This window comes from Macaca nemestrina, unplaced genomic scaffold, assembly GCF_043159975.1.
Source record: "Macaca nemestrina isolate mMacNem1 unplaced genomic scaffold, mMacNem.hap1 Scaffold_60, whole genome shotgun sequence".
Taxonomy (NCBI): domain Eukaryota; kingdom Metazoa; phylum Chordata; class Mammalia; order Primates; family Cercopithecidae; genus Macaca; species Macaca nemestrina.
In genome coordinates this window covers 177,431-203,003 of record NW_027257767.1, presented here as the reverse complement: position 1 = coordinate 203,003, position 25,573 = coordinate 177,431, and the positions used below count along the sequence as shown (strand labels likewise).

At 41.1% G+C, this 25,573-nt stretch overlaps 1 long non-coding RNA gene across 4 annotated transcripts in view; it reads left to right on the top strand.

Annotated features, from left to right (window-relative positions):
• The first annotated feature begins 10,992 nt into the window (after positions 1-10,992).
• LOC139361552 (uncharacterized) overlaps positions 10,993-25,573 on the top strand; it is a 41,303-nt gene continuing 26,722 nt past the window's right edge. For 2 of the 4 annotated variants that reach the window (XR_011619115.1, XR_011619114.1), the window contains exons 1-2: positions 20,112-20,202; positions 22,483-22,545. This is a non-coding gene — a long non-coding RNA (uncharacterized lncRNA). Of the gene's footprint in view, positions 11,135-17,019; positions 17,726-20,111; positions 20,203-22,482; positions 22,546-25,573 lie in introns of those variants that run through there. The other 2 variants (XR_011619113.1, XR_011619116.1) reach the window with 2 other exon arrangements.

The window sequence follows — 25,573 nt, the reverse complement described above, 5'->3', positions numbered from 1 at the left end:
CATCATCCAATAATGAAATACCTGTAAAACAACCAAAAACTGGAGGGCGGTGGGTTAAAGGGAGGAGATATATGATTTTTACTATTTGCTTTTTTTTTTTTTTTTTTTTGAGATGGTCACTCTCTGTCACCCAGGCTGCAGTGCAATGGTGCATTCATGACACTGCAGCTTTGACCTCCCCGGGTTCAGATGATCCTCCCTCCCCAGATTCCAAAGTGGATGGGATTACACACGCACATCACCATGCCCGGCTAATTTTTGTATTTCTTTGTACAGACCGGGTTCTGCCATGTTGCCCGGGCTAGTTTCAAACTCCTGGGCTGAAGCGATCCACCCGCCCCAGCCTTGCGAAGCGCTGGGGTTACAAGTGTGAGCCACCAGGCCTGGCCTGTTTTATTGTTTAATACTTGAACATTCAAGGCTTTCAGTTGACAGCAGCAGTCCCAGCCTCTGCATAATTAAGCCAAAAAGGTAGGTAGCTCATAGAATGATTGGGAGGGATAGAAATCCAGGCTCACAGTTAGGCTTCTAGGAACTGTGCCCAAAATTATGCCATGGGACAGGTATAGTGAGTAAGTCACCTGCCTCTCCTGCTGGCACAAGAACTATGGGAATTGCCACTGTTGCCACACTGATGTGCTGTCTGTACTTGACACGTGTACATGAGCAACTACTCTTGCCTGTGAAAGCTGGAACCTCCACCTCCACCCTTGCCCATAAAACGAATTCCATTTGAAACCTTAAGTTGATCAATTTTGAAATATCTTGATATGAGTTTCATTGGTGAAACTTAGAAACAAGACTTAGTCACATGCCCTACTTCAAAGGAGCCCAAGGAACTGAAGAAATTTCCTAGATCTGGTAAAAATGTTCAAAATGGATAGGGAGTATGGCTTATGCCTGTGATGCCATCATTTTGAGAGGTTGAGGTGGGAGGATCGCTTGAGCCCAGGAGTCTGAGGCTGCAGTGAGCTGTGACAGCACCGCTGCACTCAAGCCTGGACAACAGAGTGAGCCCCTGTCTCAAAAAAATTTCAAAAATCTTTGAAAGGTACTGAGTGGCCAGAAAAATGAACAAATGCCTCCTATCTTTTGTCTTTTGACATCTCATCCATAAGATACACCTTTCTTCCACAATCAAATTTAACATCTTTGCCTACAACAAAATGTTGCTGCCCCATATACTGCCACTACCACACTAACATAAATGCAAAGATCATCCAACTGTTATAACTTTCTGTCACCATTTTCTTTTCTTTTTTTCTTTTTCTTTTTTTTTTTTTTTTGAGATGAAGTCTTGCTGTGTCACTCAGGCTGGAGTGCAGTGGCATGATCAGATTCATTGCAACCTCTGCCTCCTGGGTTCAGGCAATTCTCCTGCCTCAGCCTCCTGAGTAGCTGAGATTACAGGTGCATGCCACCACTCCTGGCTAATTATTTGTATTTTTAGTAGAGGTGGGGTTTCACCGTGTTGGCCAGGATGGCCTCGATCTGACCTCGTGATCCGCCCACCTCGGCCTCTCAAAGTGCTGGGATTACAGGCATGAGCAAGCGCACCCAGGGAACTGTGGCCATTTTCAAAGCTGTGATTTATGGGAATAGCAGTTCTTTCTCTTTGTGTAAGTAAACAGAGGCCACCAAAATAAGAAAAAGAGAGGCTTATGCATACAGAACCTGCTACATAGTAAGGGTTCTATTTAAGCTCCATTTGTTTAAGTTGTCTATAGATTCTGGATATTAGGCCTTTGTTGGATACATCATTTGTATCTTCTCCCATTCTGTAGGTTGTCTGTTTGCTCTATTGATAGTTCATCTTGTTGTGTTTTAGCTTTTATTTTACTATTTATTTATTTATTTATTTAGAGACGGAGTCTCGCTCTGTCACCCAGACTGGAGTGCAGTGGTGTGATCTGGGCTCACTTCAACCTCTGCCTCTTGGGTTCATGCGATTCTCCTGCCTCAACCTCCTGAATAGCTGGGATTACAAGTGTGAGCCACCACGCCCAGCTAAGTTTTGTATTTTTATTAGAGATGGAGTTTCACCATGTTGGTCAGGCCGGTCTTGAATTCCTGACCTTGTGATCCGCCCACCTTAGCCTCCCAGCTTTTAGTTTAATTAGGTACAACTTGTCTATTTTTGTTTTTGCTGCAATTGGTTTTTTGGAAACTTAACCAAAAATTCCTTGCCAAGGCTGATGTTGAGAAGAGTATTTCCTAGGTTGTCTTCCAGGATTTTTATAGTTTGAGGTCTTATATTTAAATCTTTAATCCATGTTGAGTTAATTTTTGTGTATGGTGAAAGGTAGGGGACCCAGACTCAGTCTTCTGCATATGGCTAGCCAGTTATCCCAGAATCATTTATTGAATAGGGAGTCCTTTCCCCATTGCTCATTTTTGTTGGCTTTGTTGATGACCAGGTGGTTGTAGGTGTGTGACTTTATTTCTGTGTTCTCTAACCTGTTCCATTGGTCTGTGTGTCTGTTTTTGTAACACTACTATGCTATTTTGCTTACTGTAGCCTAGATAGTTTGAAGTTGCATATATGATGCCCATCAGCAGTGGACTGGATAAAGAAAATGTGGTACATATATACCATGGAATATTACATAGCCGTAGAAAAAAAATCTTGTCCTTTCCAGCACCGTGGATGCAGCTGGAGGCCATTATCCTAAACGAATTAATGCAGCATCAGGAAACCAAATACCCCAGGTTCTCACTTATAAGTGGGAGCTAAACATTGAGTACACTGGGACACAGAGATGGGAACAGTAGATACTGGGGCCTGTTTGAGTGGGGAGGGTGGCATGAGGCTATGGGTCAGAAAACTATTGGGTACTGTGGTCACCACCTGGGTGACGATCTCATTTGTACACTAAACCCCAGTGACATGCAATTTACCCATGTAACAGTCCTGCACGTATATCCCTTAAACCTAAAAATAGAAAAAATTAAAAATAAATAAATAAATGAGGTATATGTCTAATTGTTGAACATTTTGAAAGGTAACCGAAAGAGACATTGAAAATAGAGTGGCCGGGTACGGTGACCCACGCCTGTAATCCCAGCACTTTGGGAGACTGAGGCGGGTGAATCATGAAACCAGGAGTTCAAGACCAGCCTGGCCAAGATGGCAAAATCCTGTTTCTACTAAAAATACAAAAATTAGCTGGGTGTGGTGGCACACACCTGTAATCTCAGCTACTTATGAGGCTGAGGCAGGAGAATCACTTGAACCCGGGAGGCGGAGGTTGCAGTGAACTGAGATCGCACCACTGCACTCTAGCCTGGGTGACAGAGCAATACTCTGTCTCAAACAAAAGAAAAAAAGAAAATAGAGCACCATATAAGGAAATTGGTCCAGGCGCTGAGGTAAGGGGTGAGTGTCAGCCAAGTCATCAGCTATCAGAACAGGAAGCCATCTTCTGTTCTACAAGAAGAGCGTGAATCAATTGACCTAAAGAAATGGCCAATCAGACTGATAGAAGCTAGCTCGGGTGCTTTTTAATTCATATGACTTTAGTAATCTTTGGTAAGATTAACCTGATAAATTTAATCTTCAAATTCTCTTCAATAGTTTAAAATCTTCAAGCCAATGTGAAATTAAAATTGCAGTTTTTTACACTGGGAATTCCTAAGAAATAGTCATATTTGGTGGGGAAATATCCCAGACATCATAAAGGCCAGTCCCACAGGGCTTGCATATGAAGCATATTAACTGCTTCATCTGGGGTGCTCCATTTGATATTTTGTAGGGAGAGTTGGGTAGTCCCCTTCTCAGAGTGAATAGACCTTACAATGGTATTTATCGGGTCCACTAGATTGGTTGCAGGCATAACCTCCTGTGCACTTGGATCACATATACTCATTAGTGATTGTTTAATAGTGACTTGTGGGTCCTGCATCAACCCAAACAAGTGCTTTTATTCTGTAGCATTTACAATTAAGGATTTTGTTCTTAAAGTAGTTATGTTTACAGTCCATTACACCAAAGCTCAAGAATCTGATACTAACCTACAGTATGGAACAATTTCTTTACATTATATCCTATGGTTTAATAGTTACTTGGTTTTGCCTTTACGCCACATTGAGGATCTTCTTGGTCATCACAGGTGTACCCTGGTGTTTAATTTTTTTCTTTTATCCATTTAGTTTTATATGTGTATATACATGTATATATATTACATATAAATAATATACATTATTTTAAAGTGACTCAAATAGTTTTCTAACTAGGAAAAAGTGACATTTTCTTTATTTTATTTTTAAAATTTTTTTATTTTTTTATTTTTATTATTATTATTATACTTTAAGTTCTAGGGTACATGTGCATAACGTGCAGGTTTGTTACATATGTATACTTGTGCCATGTTGGTGTGCGGCTTTAAGATTTTAAACTATTGAGGAGAATTTTAAGATTAAATTTACCAGATTAATCTTACCAAAGGTTACTGAAGTCATGTGAATTAAAAAGCATCTGAGCTAGCTTCTATCAGTCTGATTGGCCCTTTCTTTAGGTTGATTGATTCATGCTCTTTCATGTAGTTTAATAGTGAAGTATCACTTAGCAGTGACACATATAAACAAGTACATAAGACCCAAAAGATATTTCATTTCCCTGTTTTCAAAAATTATCTCATTTACTTTAGACTATTAATTAAAAAGCTACAGCAAATGCTAAAGGAGAGAGTTACCATCCAAGGCCTTCTTAAAAGAGAGAAGATGAAGCAGCTGGGTACAGCTTCTGAGATAGCAATTTGAATAATTTCAAAAAGAAATAGATTTTAGAATTTAAAAATTAAAAACTACTTGTATTAACAATATTTTTAAAGAAATTTTGTTTTATCCAATTATTTAGTTTTGTATAAGTATATTTTTAATATCAATGTTGAATTTCTAGAAGAACTTTATTATATTTTTTCTATTTATTTATTTATTTATATTTTTGAGATGGAGTCTCACTCTGTCACCCAGGCTGGAGTGCAGTGGCACCATCTCTGCTCACTGCAAGCTCCACCTCCTGGGTTCACGCCATTCTTCTGCCTCAGGCTCCCAATTAGCTGGGAATACAGGTGCCTGCCACCACTCCCAGCTAATTGTTTTGTATTTTTAGTAGAGATGGGTTTCACTGTGTTAGCTAGGATGGTTTCAATTTCCTGACCTCGTGATCCGCCCACCTCAGCCTCCCAAAGTACTGAGATTACAGGTGTGAGCCACGTGCCTGGCCTATTTTTTCTTAATTATAGTCAATTAATCACATATTTTTAAAAATTCTTTTTTTTTCTGTTTTTTACTAACCTTGATATGATTTAAGCCATTCAGAAAATGCTTGGATTTTCTGGCTTGAAAAAAAAAAAATATTTATCTTTCTTGAACAGCCCCGTCATTTTATTTTAGGAAAAAAATTTATCATCCAAGACTCTCATATAAATTTACCTTTGTTTAAGCTTTCTTACAAAAGAAATCCTTATTTTTTTAACTTTTTTTAAACATTGCTCTCATTTGCTGATTCCTTTTTAACCTTGATTTATATGAAACATTTAAAGAAGTTTTGAATTAGACCAAAATTTGTTACTAAGAACACATTAGTAGCAAGAATGTTATTTACATTAGTAAAACAAGAATGATTTACTAATACATGTACATTTAAATTAGAAAATACCTAGAAATTTCAGACATTTAATAAAATATTTAAAATAAGTTTAGATCCTGAATTATGACAAATTTGTTTCTAAATATTTATTCCATTTCATTTACCTAGTGTCTTAGTGCATTTTCACACTGCTGATAAAGACATACCCGAGACTGAGCAATTTACAAAAGAAAGGTTATTAAACTTACAGTTCCACATGGCTTGGGAGGCTTCACAATCATGACAGAAGGCCAGAGCAGCAAGTCACGTGTTACATTGATGGCAACAGGCAAAAAGGGCTTGTGTAGGAAAATTGCCCCTTATAATAATCATCACATCTCGTGAGACTTACTATCATGAGAATAGCAGGGGAAAGACCTGCCTACATGATTCAATTACATCCCAGTTGTTCCCTCCCACAACACATGGAGATTCAAGATGAGATTTCGGTGAGTACACAACCAAACCATATCACATTGTTATTTTAATAGTTTGCCTAGATTATTCATAAAAACTGTGGTAGTTACCATTTAAAGTTGTTTTTCTCTCAACCATTTTTATAGCCTGTGAATTTCAGGTAATAACCTAAGTAAGAACCTTAAGATTAAATATAGGCCAGTTGTGGTGGCTCAATCCTGTAATCCCAGCACTTTGGGAGGCTGAGGCAGGTCAGTCACTTGAGGCCTGAAGTTTGAGACCAGCCTGGCCAACATGGTGAAACCCTGTCTCTACTAAACATACAAAAATTAGCCAGCTGTGGTGGCACACACCTGTAATCTCAGCTACTTGGGAAGCTAAAGAATGAGAATCACTTGAACCTGGGAGGCAGGGGTTGCAGTTAGTTGAGTTCATGCCACTGCACTCCAGCCTGGGCAACAGAAAGAGACTCGGTCTCAAAACAAACAAAAAAAAATAGGAAAAAAGAAAAAGATTAAATATATGTTTATATGTTTGCAAAATATTCAAGATTTGACTTTTCAGCAAAAATGATATTAATGTCTTATGTATTTTAAAATTACACAAGCAAAGATCATTCTGATTTTGGCTGGGTTTACAGTTTTATAACCCTTATGCCAAATTTTGATATCTTATATAGTATTTCACAGGGATAAGTATGAAATGGCTTAATCAATAAATACAAACAAAAATGTATGCTGCCAATTATTGACATTTCTAATATTGATTTACCAAAATTTTGAAGCTAGTTTACTTATTAAAGGTTTTGCTTAAGTCTTGTGAAGTTGAAAAGCATTTAGGCTTCTTATTAAATTTATGAGTACTCTTTAAGTTTAAGCCAAGTTTGGTACTTTGTGGCCTGAAATACAAAAAAAAGTGCACATACACATAAACACACATACACACTCATACAAAGATTAGTAGCCTATAGTTTTTACTTCAGAACTCTAGTAATGAGATGTTAATACAAACTCATTGGTTAGCAAAAACAGTAACAGAAAAAGTTGGATGAAAACAGATTTTTATCTCAGTAGTTTCCTTTGATAGTAAACTCTAGTTTACTTTAGACTATTAGTAGTCTAAAGTGAAGTCTTAAAGCAGACTATTAATAGCCTAAAAGCAGACTTAAAGCAGGCAGAAAAAAGGCAGAGAAATAGAGAACTTAATAGTTGCAAGTCAACCTTTGAGCTCTGAATTTTCCTTGATGTAATTGGCTTGTCAGTTTAAAATGTGCATAAGATCATACCTGATGTGTAACAATCTGGAGTTTTAGAAAACCTGACATGCCCTTCCATTTACACAACCACTTGTAAGTAGAGGCACCATAAATCCAAACGGGGTGCCCAAGAGAGGTTGTTCTCCTTGTCTTTCTTTATTCTTAGATAATTTGTATTCCACATTTTTTCTTAAAAGGAGGAACTGGGCTGTGGCCTAGGATTTAGTGGAGTGGATCAAAATGTACTGATTGTGGATAGGACTTCACAGTGTGACCTAGGAATGAGGCCCTGGCTGAAGACTGCTCTCTGCCATTTTAGAAGCAAGAAGAAACTCAAACTCACCTTTTCTATCGGAGGTGAGCTGAAACTCCAGAAAGGAGTTACCTGCCTTTTATCAGTATGGAAGCAGGACAACTTGCCTTCACTGTCGGAAGCAAGCAACACTCCATAAAAGAAGTTGTACAGGAAAATAAACTTGAGATGTCAACCAAATTTGGGGATATTAGGGATTCTCTTGAGGGAGGGGACCCCCAGGTCTCTGCAAATTGTCTCATTGGTTTGAGCCATAAGGATAGATCAAGTTGGTATCAAGCACTGACAGGAGATTTGTGAAAGATCAGGGGCACCTCCACTCAGAATCCCTGTGGTTACTAATTGTGAACCCAAAATATCTGAGACAGGGCTCAGTCAATTTAAAAAGTTTGTTTTGCCAAGGTTAAAGCCATGCCTGTCACACAGCCTCAGGGGGGTCCTGATGATATGTGCCCGAGGTGGTCGGGGCACAGCTTGTTTTTATGCATTTTTGGGAGACATACTGCATCAGTCAATACATGTAAGATTTACATTGGTTTGATCTGAGTGGGCAAGACAACTTAAGTGAGGGCTTCCAGGTCATAGGGAGATTTAAACATGTTCTTTTTAATTAATTAATTTATTTTTGATATGGGGTCTCACTCTGTCACCCAGGCTAGAGTGCAGTGGTGTGGTCTTGGCTCACTGCAACCTCTGCCCACTGAGCTCAAGTGATCCTACCTCTTCAGTGTCCCAAGTAGATAGGACAACAGATGCCTGCCACCATGCCTGGCCAAGTTTTTTCTATTTTTTTTTTCGGTGGAGGCTGGGTTTCACCACGTTGCCCAGACTGGTCTGGAACTTCTGAGCTCAAGGGATCCACCCTCCTCGGCATCCTAAAGTGCTGGCATTACAGGTGTGAGCAACCACACTTGCCAGATTGAAACATATTATGATTGGTAGTTGGTTAGAAGAGTTATCAACAGTAGAAAGGAGTGGCTGAGTCAAGATGAAGGGTTGTGGAGACCAAGGTTTTATTGTGTAGAAGAAGCCTCCAGGTAGCAGGCTTCAGAGGAAATAGATTGTAAATGTTTCTTATCAGACTTAATGTTTGTGGTAATGTTAATGCTGGAGGTATATAATGAGGCATGTCTAATCCCTTCTTCCACAATGCCAGAACTAGATTTCCTGATTAACTCTGAAATGTTCTTGGCCGAGAGGAGGAGTTCATTCAGATGATTGGGGGAGGTGTCTTACAATTTCATATTTGGTTTACATTTGCCAAGTTTTTCACCAAAACTAAAAGTTGCTAAGAGTTAGCATTGTTCCATGTAATTGAGACTACTTAAGAAACAGGTTTACATCCAAGGTATTTTGGCAAAAGATAATATGGCAAATTTGGTGGGGGCAGGTTTGTTTAGAGGGTTACAGGATTGTTTTAAGCCAAAGGTTTGAGTAAGTTGTGGAAAGTTTGTAAAACATTTAATATTGTAAAAGAAATTCTGTGTGTGTGCATATTGGCTAATGTTAGAAAAGTATTCAGATTTTTCATAAATTGAACCTTAAAATAAAAGCACAACATGGTTTTCTTGGAACATTGATCTGCTCTTTAACAGAAAATTGTAAAGAGTTATAGGAGAGTTTAATGACACTCTTACCTCATGGTCAAACATTAAAATTGGGTAGATTTGTCTGTAAAGCTATATTAAGAATTGAGTTTGACATTAATAGTACCCTGATGCAAAGGTGAAATTTGGCTCTCTCTCTAGAACAAGATTTTTATGTGATATTAAGTAATGAGGAAAAGTTTCTGTTTGCCTTTTGAATAAGTTATAAGAAAAATAAGGAAAAGAAAAGAAACAGATTGTTTAGAAAGCTAAGTTTTCCCTCTATTAATGAGTGTAGGTTTTTGCCTTTAAAAAGTTTTGAGTTGTTTTGGCTAAATGGATGACTTATGGTAACCTAGAATTCTATTTTATAAAATGATTTAAACCTTTGATATTTGACAAACTTTCCATAATCATATTATAAATTGTCTCTTTTTCTTACCTGATTCAACTTTTAGATATTAGTTCTCCTAAAGTCCAAAAATGACATATTTAATTTATATAATATATAAATCATAGAGGAAGCATTGTCAAATATGAAATGGTGTTAGAATTTTTGTGCTCTATTTGTAAAAATATGTTATTACTATATATTCCAAAGTTATGGGAAGCTTAATGTAATATTTCTTAGTGTACATTATACATAATTATAATTGTTCTGTAAAATTCTTGTATGGAACAGAAGTAATAAAAATTTCTATTTAATTTTGGCTTATTAATAGTGGCTATCCTAAAACTTTTTGCTGTCCACAATTGTTGTGACTTAGTAATTATGCTTTTAGTTGACTCCTAACTCTCCCCATGGAACTCTGGCTGCCAGAGATTTTAGGGAACAAAAGGGACATTGGAGTGGCTGGCTGCACTCCTGGTTGTGGGTAGTGGTCTAGTTGTGGGGACTGGGGTGGTTTTCACGTTGCAGGAGGCTCTTGGGTCTTCTGGCAGGAGTCTTTGAATGTGGCTTGGACTCCGGCACAGGGCCTCTGGTTCTCTTAGGCGAGCACTGATTTTCCTTATCTTCCGTGGGTGGTCCACGGTGACCCTCACCGGCACTCCTGGACATGCTCCTCAGGCTTGCGATCAACCCCAGACGGCCTCTGAGACACTCTCTCATCTTCATTTGCTCTTGTGGGTTACCATTTCCACTTCAAAGACCCGGTACCAGATTGCCCTTGTTTTTGTCTCGGTCCCTGCCATTCCCAAAAAAGTTGTGCTGAGAAGCACGAGCGTCTGGGAGGCCCAGGATAAAGGGAGGCAATGAGCTCAAGGGCCCGGCTATCTGTCAGTGACACCCGCCTAAGGGGTATCAGGGATGATTCAATCACCCAGAGACTCCTCATCAACTCACCAGACTGTATTCCCATCCCCATGGGACCCAATTCCTGCACACAGCCTCTTTCGGCAACGGAACCCGAAGAGCGGTTTCCAGCGCCCACCTCACATTCTTCAAACTCCTCCCCCTTTAGCAGGACCCGGCCACGGAGATGGCCGGAGGAGGCCCTATGGTCAAGACTTTTAGGGTCCCGCAGTGGTTGTCGCAGGCAGCCTTTTCCCCGAGACCAGGCTGGCTCGGCCTGTCCCATTTTCCGCTGCTTAGGCAGGCTGACAGCCCTGACAGTTCAGCTCCCGAGGCTGCCTCGCGAATGCGCATGCGCCAGTCTCTGGGCCCCCATGTGCGTGTGGTGAGGGAAGGCTCGCGTCACAGTGACTGCCACTGCTGCCTGGCGACAAGTATCCGTGGCTTGGCGGAGGAGACGTTTGTGCACGTGCGTCCGCGGTGGACTCTCGCCTGTCTTCTTTGAAGGATCCACGTGATAGTCCCACAATCCTAGCAGATGGCAATGGCGAGCCAGCCGAGCTTCAGAAATAACAGCGTGAAATCCCTGAGGATCCAAAGGACCTGCGGGAGGCGTCAGACCTGCCTAGACCGTGTGGGGGTGAGTCTCCTTGAGGGTTTCCCCCTGTCATTTCTAGGTACAGCTCACCTGTTTTCTGGGGCTGCTCTCCCTGGTAGGGCTTCGTGGCAGAGCAGTACCGCTCAGTCTCAGAAGCTGCTGGGCTGTGTGTTGCTATGGGAATGTTGCAAGTGATGTATGTTTCCGTGTGTGTGTGTGTGTGTGTGTGTGTGAGTGACGTCTCCTGAAAACAATGTGGGTCTCATACTGCATCGCTTTCATTTTCGACTCGCCCCACCTTCTGGATCGCCTGTCTCCGTGGCTCTGCTTGGGCTGCGTCGCATCGTGTCCTTTTTCTGTGGTTCCTGAATCCTCCGTAACTGGGGGACTGCTTAAAAACCCTGAGACCAAAATCACCTTCCCCGGTTATTATTTTTTTTAACAGTTATAGGATTGTTTTCTATTTAATCAATTTCTTATCTTTATGACTTTCTTCTTACTTTGAGGTTTTCAAATTAACTTCTTGAGAAAACTGCAGATAAGTGAGTTTCAGGCTTTCTTCTTTATCACCATTTGTAGTATAAGTCTACTTCAAAAACGTCTGACTTCATATTACACATATTGGTATAATATATTTTTATTGTCATTAAATTTAAAATATTTTTATTTCCAGTGTGCCTCTTTTCTTCGACATATATTTTATTTAAAAAAGTTTTCCTAATTCCCAAACTTGAAATATTTTTATTCTGGTTATCTATTTGTTTTAATTTTTAACTTAATTCTACATGATCAGAACACATTATCTTTATAAATTCAATCCTTGGAAGTGTTTGAAACTTGATAGATGACCCTACATGAGCTTAATTTTGTAAATGTTTTATGTTAATGATCCTGTCTTGCGATGTGCTTGTTTTCATATAAGGGCAAGCTGCAGGCCTGGACTTCTCTAGCTGTTTGCCACCCACTCTCCAACACAGGAGGGCAGGCAACTGTCCAGTCCCATTTCCTGGCCAGCCCTCACTGCCAAAAGGCCAGAGGGAGCAGAGGCCATAAATCATAGGTCACAGATCAATTTTTTTTTTACACCGTCTTAGCTAATCCATTCAATCTTGGTCCCCAGGCCTCTATCAGAAACAGAAGCTGCAACTCCCTGGCGCCCACACCGCCTGGTGCTGCTCAGAGGCTGTGAGCAGTGCCCCTGACCAATGAAACCAGGTCTCTGGAACAGAGGCCAGGGCCCTGCACCCTTGTCACCTGCTCCTGACTCTGTGGGTGGGGGAAGACCAAGCAGTGTCTTTTCTACTCAGAATGCCACTTTAATTTCCAAGGATGAGGGACCTGCAGCCACGGGACCCGGGATCCTGAGGCTGCAGCCTCACCCAGGAACTGAACCTTTTCCTGTTCCTCTGATTTCTCCCTGCTCCTGGCCAAGGAAACAGATTACTTAAGTCATGCCATGGGGACCTAAGACAAGTGAGAATTCCCCTCACCAGGGCAGGGCCAGGGTTTGTGGGCCTTCATTGTGTACAATTTGAGGGCCCCCTTTAAGACAAAGAGTAGAAAACAGCTTAACTTTGAAAATATTACAAAAACATATGGCGTGGGGCACCAGGTGCTTGGCGGACTCCACAAGACTATTTTAGGGTGGTGGTTGTGGTTTTCACTTGTTTAACTTTATTTCACTTTGGTTGTTTGGGGGCCTTTTTGTTGTATGTGCAGGAAAATTCTTAATGAATTCAATTTTTAAAAAATTCTAACACTGCAGGGAGGGGGATTTCTCTGTGGTTAGAGGCTTAGGATGGGGTGAGTGAGGGGCTCTGTCACTATCCCTTGGTTATGCTGGCCTCTCAGCAGCAGGACAGCCCGTGGTGAGCCTGACACAGTGGGATGACTGGGTGAGGCGTGGCGCTGTGGCTTGCTGCCCACCATGCTGAGGTACAGTGCTCGCGTTTGGATTCAGTCCACCCTCCCTGATTTGCAAAATATACGTTTCCTGGGAAAATGAACTCCAGCCTGCCAGCCACACAACGTGAATTCTGTGTCCCCTATCCTTCTAGTTGTCCCATTCATGGTGACTATGTGGTGGCCTGTTTGGGGCCATCCAGCCTCATCTATGAGGACTCTGCAGAGGGAGGAAAAGGGGGCCCACTCCATCCCAACCTGCAGTGAGGCTGGAGAGTGTGTGTCTGAAGATCTGAAAGTGTGACAGGGCGGGGCTGGGGATCAGGGGGCTGGGGCTGGTGACACAGTCGGGGTGAGTACCTAGGTGCTTCTTTCTGGGATACAGAAGGAGCCCTAGTGTGTGTGATGTGATGGGCAGGGCTGAAATCTGCCCCCTCCATGCCCCATCAATGTGGTTTCTCCTCCTGGGTAATGTAGGAGCACTCAGCACACTAGGTACTCCCCTCCCTCTGGACAAAGACTCCCTAATGTGAGACCAGCTGCCCTTCATGGGGCTTCTTGGGGGTGAGTGGGTGGTGTCTACTAGGAAGCTTTGACCATGTGCGCCATGCCAGCGGGAGCACAGCACACAAGCAGCAGTCCTGCAAGAGCAGGGTATGTGAGGAGCTGACTCAACAAGGCTCCTGGGCCCTCCCCACAGCCCAGGCCAGCCCTGACCCGCTGCCTATAGGAGCTGAGAGCCCATGACTAGAAGGCCATGGAAGACCAATCCTACCTGTATGTTTACAGAAATGCATGAGCACATTTTACTAACAAAATACTTGCCAAATCTTAAGAGAAAAATTAAAAAGCTTTTTCTGTGGCCATTACATTTTTGCTCGGGCCAGATTATGATTTCAGGCATCTTCTGGTGATGGCTTTTACTCATATTCCTTCTGACAGAAGCCACAGCAAGGAGCACTGGGCAGAGCTCCAAAGCCAGTCTGTGCCAGGAGGGGTCCCACAGGAAACCCCAAATGCCACATGGACTGACATGTGTGCAAACACTAACAGACATACTGATGCATGCCCACACTAACACACACACAGAACCATGTGCACACACTTACACACAGAACCATGTGCACACACTAACATACACACAGTACTACATCCACACACTAACATACACACAGTACCACATGCACACACTAACACACACACAGAACCATGGGCACACACGAACATACACACGGTACCACATGCACACGCTAACACACAGAACCGTGTGCACACACTAACATACACACAGTACCACATGCACACACTAACACACAGAACCGTGTGCACACACTAACATACACTGACATGCATGCCAATACTAAAGCACACACAGACCTGCACACATAGTAATACACACTGATGTGCTCAGCCTGTGTTCAGCTCTCAGTCCCCCTGCTCCCTGAGCCCCTCAGCTGTTCTTGTTGCTGGGGACACGGTGTTCAGTCCTGGGTACTCTGACCTGGCCCTGCTCCCTAGGATGCCATCCAGGGCAGGCAGCCAGCCTGGGGCAGGACAGAGGGAAGCCTGTCCAGGAACAACCAGCATCCTGGGGTCTCTTCTCCAGGGGGTAGTGGAGGACAGGGCATCTGAGGGGGACTCCCTAGAAAGACCGCCTGGGGGACTCCTCTTCTGGTTGTGATGGAAATTCCCCTGGAGGCTGTCATACTAGTGAGCAAGGAGGTGGGCCTCAGGCACTGAAGCAGAGCCCCACGGCCCCACAGCACCCCTCAGCAGAGGGCCCCAGCAGCCAGATGTCCTCTGAAGTCAGTAGGGAGGAGGGACCCTATCTCCTGAAAGACAGGAATGAAGAGGGAACTGGACAAGCTTGGTGGTGAAGTTTTGGTGCCCCTGCGCTGGCAACAAATCCCACGCAGCTTACCTCTCTGTACAGGGGTCATTGGCAACCAAAGGGTACATATGCTTGACAAAGAACAGTGTCCTGATGTGTGGATTTATTCATAAAAAGGTGCATTGATTTTTTTAAGTAACAAGCAGTTATTTCTTTATTTAATGAGTCACTTTTATCTTTTAAATTAAGATTGCAGGAACTCCAGACAGTGTGGGGAAGCCCAAGGTGCCTGTGTAATGGGTGGTCTCTGCCCAGAAGCCCAGCCGAGCCCAGCATCAGCCATGAGATGCTGCATAGCACCATGGGGGGTAGAAGGGCTAAAGAGGGTGTGGCAGCCACCACAAGCCCTCAGGAAATACTGTTATTCTCAGAGCTTCCTGTAGACACTGTGCAGGGTATCACACACTTGCATGCACACATGATGTGTATTTTATTCTCAAGCCCTCCCCACATAATTAGATTTTTCCCTGAGGTTGGAATTGTGCCACCAAATCGAAATAAGTGGTTCCCATCACTGATGTCCTCAGGGTTGTGGAGGTGGACATCCTGGACAAAGTGAGGCCCTCGAAGACTGCATCAAGGCCAGTGAGCTCCTGCTGGTGACAGACATTCACTGGTGATAGAGCTGCATACTGTTGGGGCTCCTCCTGCCAGGGTCTGGGTCACTCCCTCCTGCTGGCCCCTGGAGGCCAGTGGTCCCAGGAAGGTGCCCAACAGGTCAACACACTCTGCTCCATGACCAACCCAGCACTTGTGATTGATCCAATTCTGAACTCCAGGTTCAATGGTCCCTCAGAGCCAGGGAGGGAGGCCGGGCTGGGCCAAGCCAGGAGGGCCAGTGCCCTTGCATGTTTTAATTGGCCACAGCCAGCATGAGCGCCTACATCTTTGGGCTGTGATATGATTTGGCTCTATGTCCCCACCCAAATCTCATATTGAATTGTAATCCCCAGAACTCCATGTGTCAAGGGCAGGACCTGGTGGGATGTGATCAGATAATGGGTGTACTTTCCCCCATGCTGTTTTCATGATAGTGAGTGAGTTTTCTTGAGATCTGATGGTTTTATAAGTGTTTCACAGTTCCTACTACACACACTCACTCTCTCCCACCTGCTGCCATGTAAGACACGCCTGCTTCCCCTTCTGCCATGAGTGTAAGTCTCCCGAGGCCTCCCCAGCCATGTAGAACTGTGACTCAATTAAAACTCTTTTCCTTATCAATTTCCCAGTCTCCAGTAGTTCTTTACAGCACTGTGAAAATGGACTAATACAGATTATTTCAAAGATAATAAGGCAAGGGCTTTCAAGGATGGTGTCCTGCCAAGTTAGAGAGAGGAGCCAAGCACATCAGAAGCCATGACAGCCTGTGTCCAGGATGGCTCTGGACTGGGTTATGGTGGGACTAAGGGGAGAAATATATTAGATTTGTCTCCAATTAAAATTTGTGGTCAGCTTGGGGATAGAAGCTCATAATGAAGGAATGTGGTGCAGGGGATGGGAATGTCAACACTTGGAGGGGCCACTGGTTACAGAGGTTCCGTTGGCCGGGAACATGGTCTCAAGTGCACCTAATCCAAGATGTGGAGGTGAGAGACACTTTGGGGTCAACAAGGCCAGGCTTCTGTTATGAGTGGGAAACTGAGGCCAGCTGGGAAGTTACCTATCCAAAGTCATTCAGCAGCCCTAGGACTAGCGCTTAGCCTCTGACCCTGTGTTTCACCTACATTAACATACGTGGGTATGTGATTCCAACAAAAGCACCCAGACAGAAGCATGCCCACGAGTAAGTCTCTGCCAAACACAGCTGCTCAGGAAGGGAGATGCATCACAGGGGGATGGCTAGGTGGCTGGGAAGTGGGGACCAGCCTGGGCTGCTGCTGCAGGAACAGGAACCTCCAGGTGGGCATTCTGTATGGGCCCAGCTGCTGGCAGTGACATGTGAGGACAGAGCCAAGCTGCCCCCCTCCAGAGCCTCTCTCTTTTGGGTTCTTGGTAATACCCAAATGCCTATTAAGAGACTACTTTAAAGGAGACCCATTTAAAATCATCATCATCATCTTCATCATCATTATTATGAATCAATTCCATTTAATCTCAAATAACTCTATTTCTGTCTATGAATCTCCTTTTATAGATGAGAAAACTGAGGCAAAAGCAGTTGAAATGATTTTCCAAAGGTCCTACACAGAGTGACTGGCAGAACTGGAATCCAACCCAGGAGCCCACACTCTCCCCAAATGCACTGCTCAGCCTCCTCTGAGAGATGGAAAATGGGATAAAATTGGAAGATGGATGCAGGAGTCCTGCAGCTGACCAAAAAGGGAGAGCAAAAAAAAAAAAACTGAGAAAGAGTACAGACATACTCAGCCCAAGTAATGAGGATTAACCCACACCAGGACATAGCACCATAATGTGTCATAACACTGAGGAAAAGAGATGCATTCAGAAGCTTCCAGTGAGGAAAACAAAGCAGACCATATACACAGGACCAGGAATAAAAATGGCTTTACACGTAACAGCAACCAGAATATTGATGACAATGAACCAACACCTTCAAAATCCTGAGGATTAAGAATTTCCAATCTAGGCACCAATGTTCAAACACACCATCAGTAGTGTTTGTTGCACACAGACAATTTCAAAGATAAAAATGTTTCAAAATTTAACTCCCATGAACCATTTCTCAGAAAGCTACAAGAGGATGTGCTCTAGGAAATAAAGGACATGGACAAAAGGAAAAACCAGGACAAGAAATGCAAACCCAAGCAAGGCCCAAGAATCCCCTGGTTGATGGCAAAAGCAAGTCCCAAGACAGCCACTGACTGCCCTGTGGCCTACAGGTAGGTTGACAGTCCTGATTCCTGCCTGTTTCTCAGTGGAATGATTAATAGCTGTCCGTCTCACTCCCCAACGTGTTCTGGTTAGCATAAGAACTAGAGAGCAACCAGAACACAGTGAAGAAAACACAAAAATGCATCCAAGAGAAATAAGCCAATGAAAGAAACAGAACCCAGTAGCCCATTTTCAGAGAAATTTTGTCTCTTTACAATAGGTAGAACTTAATGAGTGGCAGCTGCCTAGAAATTGTTGCAAATAAAATAACAAAACATTTGTTAATGCAGGCAAAAAAAGGTTACTTAAGAGAAAATGAAACCACAGTTCTGCACATGGCTGGGGTGTGAACATTATTTACGCATTCATAACAGTAGAAACCCTGTTGGGAAGTAACTAGACTGCCAAGTGTGTGTGTTAAGAGGGTTACAACTCTATTTTCCAACAGCACAAATGCAATAGAAAAGCTTTAAATGTAAGGCACTACATATGTTTACATAAGATATAATTATGTACTTTTAAAATCTGAAGTTAAATACAGATAAAAATCTGCAACAACTGAAAATGGCTGATTTTGAGGCAGAAATCAGTGAGTTGGTGAGAAGTGAGAGGTTGCCTGTTGTCCTGTGTCTATAGCAAGCTTGCAGTTCAAATGTTGCTTCCAGAAATGCTGCAAGGAAGGGTCCTTGGAGAGGACATGAACCCAAGAATCTGTCAGAGAGGTGAGGGATGATTACAGACAAGTGCTGGGACGTGCCATCTAGCGGCTAGGACTGGGAACAGGCAGAAAAGTTTGCAACCTTGAGAACTTGAAGATATTGGGGGAGAGAGACCAATGGTGGAGGTGGGGAGCAGGGGAGGGCCTCTCGGGGCTGATCAGCATGGGGAGCTACCTTGTGTTAGATGGCGTCATCTGAGTCAAGCTGAACAAGGTCACAGGAACAATCAGGTCGGGGGTGGTGATGAGTGCACTGGAACTGGAGGGTTTCAGTTGCCAGAGCCTTCCAAGCAGCTACATGCAGCTGGTTAAGTCCCAAGCCCAGGGAAGAAACCAGTGGACCCAGCCTGTAGGGTGCAGTGTTGGTTCAATGCCTGGAGTCAACCCTGTGATCTGGTCTTAGGGGTGTTTGAGAGGCAAGCAGGGCCTGACGGAGTGAGAGCTGGGGGCCTGGGAGGTGCCACACTTATACCATAACGGAGTTCTCAGGGACCTTAGGTTTCCAGAGCCAGGCAACCCAGGTTCAAATCCTAACTGGTCAATTTCCTGGCTGTGTGACCTTGGGCAAGTTGCTTAACCTCCCTGTGCCTACCTCCAGCATGGGGCTGCTATTTGATGAGGTAACATACATGGAGCAGAAAGAACTGTGCCCAGTTCAGATGCAGGACAAGTCAAAGGCTTGGTTGCCCCCTCATCATCCTGCCTTACATGAGAACCTGAGACTTTGAGGCAGGATTCTATGAGTGAGCAATTGTGTCCTGGGGGACTCCTGAGCCCTGTGACATGGGCACACCATGATGTGGGGACTTGGCTGAGAATGACTGGTCAAGGGTTGCCAGTGGTTGTGGGCCTGGGCCTGGGAGGCAGCCATGTGCACAGGCCAGGTGGACCCCCAGTTAGTGGACTGACGGTCCTCATCCCCAGACACTGAGCATGGCTCCCCATGAGGGGTGGACATGGGCTGGGGGCACAACTTCCCCACTGGAAAGAAACTCTTAGCAGAGCCAAGACCAGGTAGGCAAAAGTCCTGAGACACCAAGCAGCTCTTCCTGCACCCATCAGCAGTGAACAACAGTAGAGGGACCCACCCTAAGCTTCTTTCACCCACAGGAAAGTCCAGCAACAACTGCTGGGCTACACCCAGCTCTAATGTGGGCTTTGCTGTGAGGTTCTCCCTCTCTTCTTTTGATACTTTTAGGCCACATTTTATATTTTAATGTTTGTTTTTAATGGATATCTTCATGGCCCACTGTAGCTCATAAGACAGTGAAAAATAATATAATCAATGTGGTATTACTTGCTCTAAAAATTATTTTCTGTGCACTTCTAAATTTCATAAAAATTATTTTTATAATCCCTGACCAGTTCATATAAAGAATACTTCATGAAGCAAAAATATTACAAGAAACAAAACAATTATGATTCTAGCATGAGTGGCAGGCAAATAAAGACAGAATTTGCATGGGGAGATTCTGAATCATGAGCCATAATATTTTACAAAAATAAGTTCAATACAAATCAGAGAATACAGATTTGTTTTCAGAATCTGTGAAGTTGCTAGTTGTACTAGTCCACTTTTACATTGCTATAAAATACTACCCGAGATTGAGTAATTTATAAAGAAAAGAGGTTTAATTGACTCATAGTTCCGCAGGTTGTACAGAACACATGGCTGGGGAGGCCTCAGGAAACTTACAATCATGGCAGACGACAAACGGGAAGGAGGCACAACTTACATGGCCAGAGGAGGAAAAAGAGAAAGACAAGGTTAGAGTGCCACACTCTTTTTAAAAAGATCTCATGAGAACTCACTCACTATCATGAGAACAGCAAGGTGAATGTAGGTCCCCATGATTCAATCACCTCCCTCCAGGTCTCTCCTCCAACACTTGGGATTACAATTCGACATGAGGTTTCGGTGGGGACACATGGCCAAATCACACTATTAGTTTTCTAGTAAATTACCAACCCTACAAAAATTGTTTTCTTTCAATATTCTTTTCTTTTCAAAATAGGTACACACACACGCACATGAACCCAATTACTTGCCTCATAATTCCCTTACATCTAAAGATTATCTTTAGAGTAAGGGCTTTGTACATTTAACTCTATGTAAATCAAAACTAAAAATCTGTATATGTTATATGTTTGTAGGGAAAGAGGACACATGTTCAAATAAAAATACAGGACAAAATTTTGTTAATAGTCATTCAGGACTCAAAAATATATAGATTTTATTTGAACTCCTACAAGTTTTCATTGTGATCATAATAATCATGTAATCCTTAAAAATTTAGTTGTACATTTAAAAAATAAGAAGTATAATTAGATTATTTGTAACACAAAGGGTACATGCTTGAGATAATAGCTATCTCCTTTACTCTAATGAGATCACTACACATGTAATGACTGTATCAAAATATTCCATATATGCTCATAAACATATACATCTACATACTCACAAAAATTAAACATAACTTTAAATAAAAATAAAATACAATCTATGGGAGCAAAGTTCTTTAAGTTATGTGTAAAGTCACTGGGAACAGGGATTACTGGATATGTCATTTCACTATGTTACCAAATAATATATTGTTACCATATTTTATATCCTTGAGTAAGAGGACAATTTAATGTTGGTGGCAAGATAACACTTCATTACATGCATTATAGTCTTAATACATTAAACACAATTTGAATTTAAAACAAATTAGGCTCACACATAATCTCAAAAAAAAGTGTTACAACACTAACTTCATTTTATTACATAAAACTGCAATTGGTAAAACTGTTTACTACAAACATTTAAAATGTTTCCTTTTCATTAAAATGCAGATGAATATTACTCTAAACATCCACCTCATGCATCTCTTACCAGGCTTAACTCAACCAAAAAGAACTTCTCCATTTATATTTTCATCAGAGATCTTGCATTTCACTGTCCTCACTCATCCACGGAATAATTTATGAATGATGCCCATCTAATACAAAAAAAAAAAAAAAAAACCCTCATAGCTCTGATGCAGCAACAGTTGTTGACTCAGTGCTATTACATGAACAACAGGTATCAAGGAAAAGCATGAAGGTATTTAAAATTTGAATTGGATCAACATTTGCTTTTCAAAAATTCTAAAATTCAATGGAGAATTCTACAGTTCGATGGAAAAAGGTACACTTTGAATGTAAATACACCTCTTCAACATTAATCTCCTTTTAAAATTACATAAAAACAATTTATGTAATAATTTTAGCTTTGTTTTCTTTTCTATATTCAACACTGATTCTGTCAAATGCCTAAATGCAGACATTTTGTCTGTCTGATTTCATCTAAGCTGTGGTTTTTAAACAAATGTGTTTCCACTAACAAACACTTTCTACCTCTGTTTCAGATTTTAGAAACACTTATTTTTAAACCAAATTTTAATTTTTGTGTCCAAAATAAGTTTTAAGGGCATCTGTTCTTTCATACGAAATATGTTAGGCTGCCTATTTCTTACTCAGCTCACAGAATGGTTCTGCTTATGAAATTCTGCATGCTGCCTTTTAGTGAGTGAAGAGTTTGGGGTTGAACTTGTAAAGTCATCTTTCCCTCAAAGAAATGAAAGAAAGCAAAGCAAAGTCAGTGAAAGACAGTCTATATAGTTTCAGGAGTAAATCTATATGTGGCCTTGTCCAGCACTTAGATGGATATAAATGCATCAACTTGTTTTTAAAAAATGTACAATTTGCTTCCCCAAAACGTTGTTATTTGCCTTTTCAAGTTATTGACAAACATACATTTGATATGCTCTTATATGTTATAGTTATGTAACATATGAACTCAAGACTTTTTATTCTTTGTAATTAAATTCTGTTTTAAAACATCACAAAACAGGAAACAGCATTCAAATTAGATTTACTATATAAAGATACGGTTCAAATAGGACTACTGAGTTCGTTGAACACTAAAACTATGAAACAATTACTTTTTATATTAAAAAGACCATGGATATAACTTATGAAAATTCAAATGCAGGATAGTGATTTTTCTTTACTTTTTTAACCTAGCTGAATTTATGAAAGACTATTGCAGGTGTTTAACAAGAAAGAAAAGCTGTTTTATCTAATACTGTAAGTAGTTGTCATATTCTGGAAAATTTAATAGTTTTAGAGTTAATATATCTCCACTCCTTGGTTAGGCAATAAAATAGCCTTTCACCATTGTGGAATGATGCCCTGGCTTAAAGTTTTAAAGTCTAAAGTTTAGCTCCACATCATGCTGCTTTTGAGAATTCTATGTGGAATTTGGTATTACAGAAACTGATTAGTTTGTCAGTTTCAGATAGATTTAGCACAGTACTCTGGATAGACTGAGATGTTCTTTCACAACAAATGATCTGTAATACTGTAAGATGCTGATCTTTAGAATTGTTTAATCAGTTTTATTTTTGTACAGTATTAGTGACCTAAGTTATTTTGCTGTCCCGTTTTTATAAATCAAATGAAGTTATAAAAGAGGATTCTGACAGTAGGTATTTTGTACATATGTATATATGTTGTCCCAACAAAAATAATAAATGACAAAGAAAAAAATGTTCTTCCACATTCAATATATTTATAGTGTTTCTCTTGAATACAAATTTTCTGATGTTTAATAAAGTTTTCGAAGCATCTTCAGGGTTTTCCTCTGGCATAAAATATGTGTACAAAAATATCTGTGATCAAAGTGAGGTGATTACACCGTCTTTACAGTTTTAATATTTATCTTCAGAATCAACACTCTTGTTCACTTTAAAGGCTTATGTTTTCTAAAAAGTCTTAATTACATGTATAATGCTTTAATTAAGTATGAAGTATTTAAAGTTGAGTAGAATTTATACAGAAATGTTTTGCCACATTCTTTGTGTTTTTACAATATTTCTGAACTATAATTGCTTTCATATAGTATAAGCTGTGAGCACTGACTAAATATAATACCCCTTTCTTTGTATTGGTAGGGGCACTCTCCAGTATCAATGCTCCTATGTACAGTGTACAGTAATATGTGACAAACATTTAAAGGCTTTGTAACATTCTTCACATTTTTAGGGTTTCTCTCCATTATGATTTATATTTAGAAGCGTTTGAGTTCTGGATAAAACTCTGTCACATTTTTCAGGTTTCTAGACTTTCTCTCAAGTATGAAGTATCTTATGATTAGAAAGGCTTGAACAAGATGTAAAGGCTTTGCCACATTCTTCACATTTTTAAGATATCCTTCCAGTATGAATTCTCTTATGCTTTAGAAGGCTGGAGGCCCAGTTAAAGATTTTGTCACATTCTTTACATTTGTAGGGTCTCTCTCCAGTATGAATTCTCTTATGATCAGTAACAGATGAGTGACACTTAAAGGCTTTCCCACATTCTTCACATTTGTAGGGTTTCTCTACAGTATGAATTTTCTTATGTTCATTGAGGTTTGAAGAGTATTTAAAGGCTTTGCCACATTCGTCACAAGTACAGGGTTTCTCTTCAGTGTGACTCCTCTTATGTCTAGTAAGGCATGACAACCACTTAAAGGCTTTGCCACACTCTTCACATTTGTGGGGTTTCTCTCCAGTATGAACTTTCTTATGTCCATTAAGGACTGAGGCCTGTTTAAAGGCTTTGCCACACCCTTTACAAATGTAAAGTTTCTCTCCAGTATGAATTCTCTTATGTCTAGTAAGGATTGAGAACCGTTTAAAGGCTTTGCCACAATCCTCACATTTGTAGGGTTTCTCTCCAGTATGAATTATCTTATGTTTTGTCAGGTCTGAGGTGGACTTAAATGCTTTGCTACATTCATCACATTTGTAGGGTTTCCCTCCACAATGAATTCTCTTATGTTTACTAAGGGTTGAGCGATACTTAAAGGCTTTCCCACATTCTCCACATTTGTAGGCTTTCTCTCCAGTATGAGTTTTCTTATGTGCATTAAGGTTTGAGGAGTATTTAAAGGCTTTGCCACATTCATCACAATTATAGGGTTTCTCTCCAGTATGAGTCCTCATATGTCTAGTAAGGCATGAGACCCACATAAAGGCTTTGCCACATTCTTCACATTTGTAGGGTTTCTCTCCAGTATGAATTTTCTTATGTCCACTAAGGTATGAGGCCTCTTTAAAGGCTTTGCCACATTCTTTACAAATGTAAGGTTTCTCTCCAGTATGAATTCTCTTATGGCTACTAAAAGTTGAGAACCATTTAAAGGCTTTGCCACAATCCTCACATTTGTAGGGCTTCTCTCCAGTATGAATTCTCTTATGTTTTGTCAGGACTGAGATGCACTTAAAGGCTTTGTCACACTCGTCACATTTGTAGGGTGACTCTCCAGTATGAATTCTCTTGTGTATAATAAGGTTTGCAGACTGTAAAAAGCCTTTGCCACATTCATCACATTTGTGGGGTTTCTCTCCAGTATGAATTCTCTCATGTTTAACAAGGTTTGAGGGCCAGTTAAAGGCTTTGCCATATTCTTCACATTTGTAGGGACTCTCTCTAGTGTGGATTCTCTGATGTTGAGTTAGGAGTGAGAACATGTGAAAAAATTTGCCACATGCTTTACATCTGAAAGGTTTCTCTCCAGTATGTCTTATCTTATGTCTATTTAAATCTGACAATTTACTAAAGACTTTCACACATTTATTACATTGAAATATTTTACTATGTGTAGTTGACAAAGATTGGTTAAGTCTGTTATAACATCCTTTCTGCACCTTACTTACACTTCTACAGCCTTTCCTACATTGTAAATTCCCATGTCCACATATTCTGTATCTTCTCAGTAGTGCTTCTCGCAATGAATATTTTGGGCCTTTCTCTGGCCAAAGCTCTTTGGTGTATTGAGAATACATAGCTGCAAAACATAAAAATAATAAATTACCCCAAAACTAGACTTTGATAAATATACTATATAACTCTAACATATAAAATTGTATCAAGTACGTTAGCAAGATGGCAAAACAAAATACCATAGGCCCTAATAGCTTCATAGACATATATATGTAACAACAACATACTGACTAAAATGCCTATTTGGGAACTCTATAAATGAGTTAAGTGTTTCCAGGCCCCCAGCTGAGGACAATGCAAAAAGCCACATAAAAGGGGAAGGAGTTTGTTACATTTACCCAAGGCA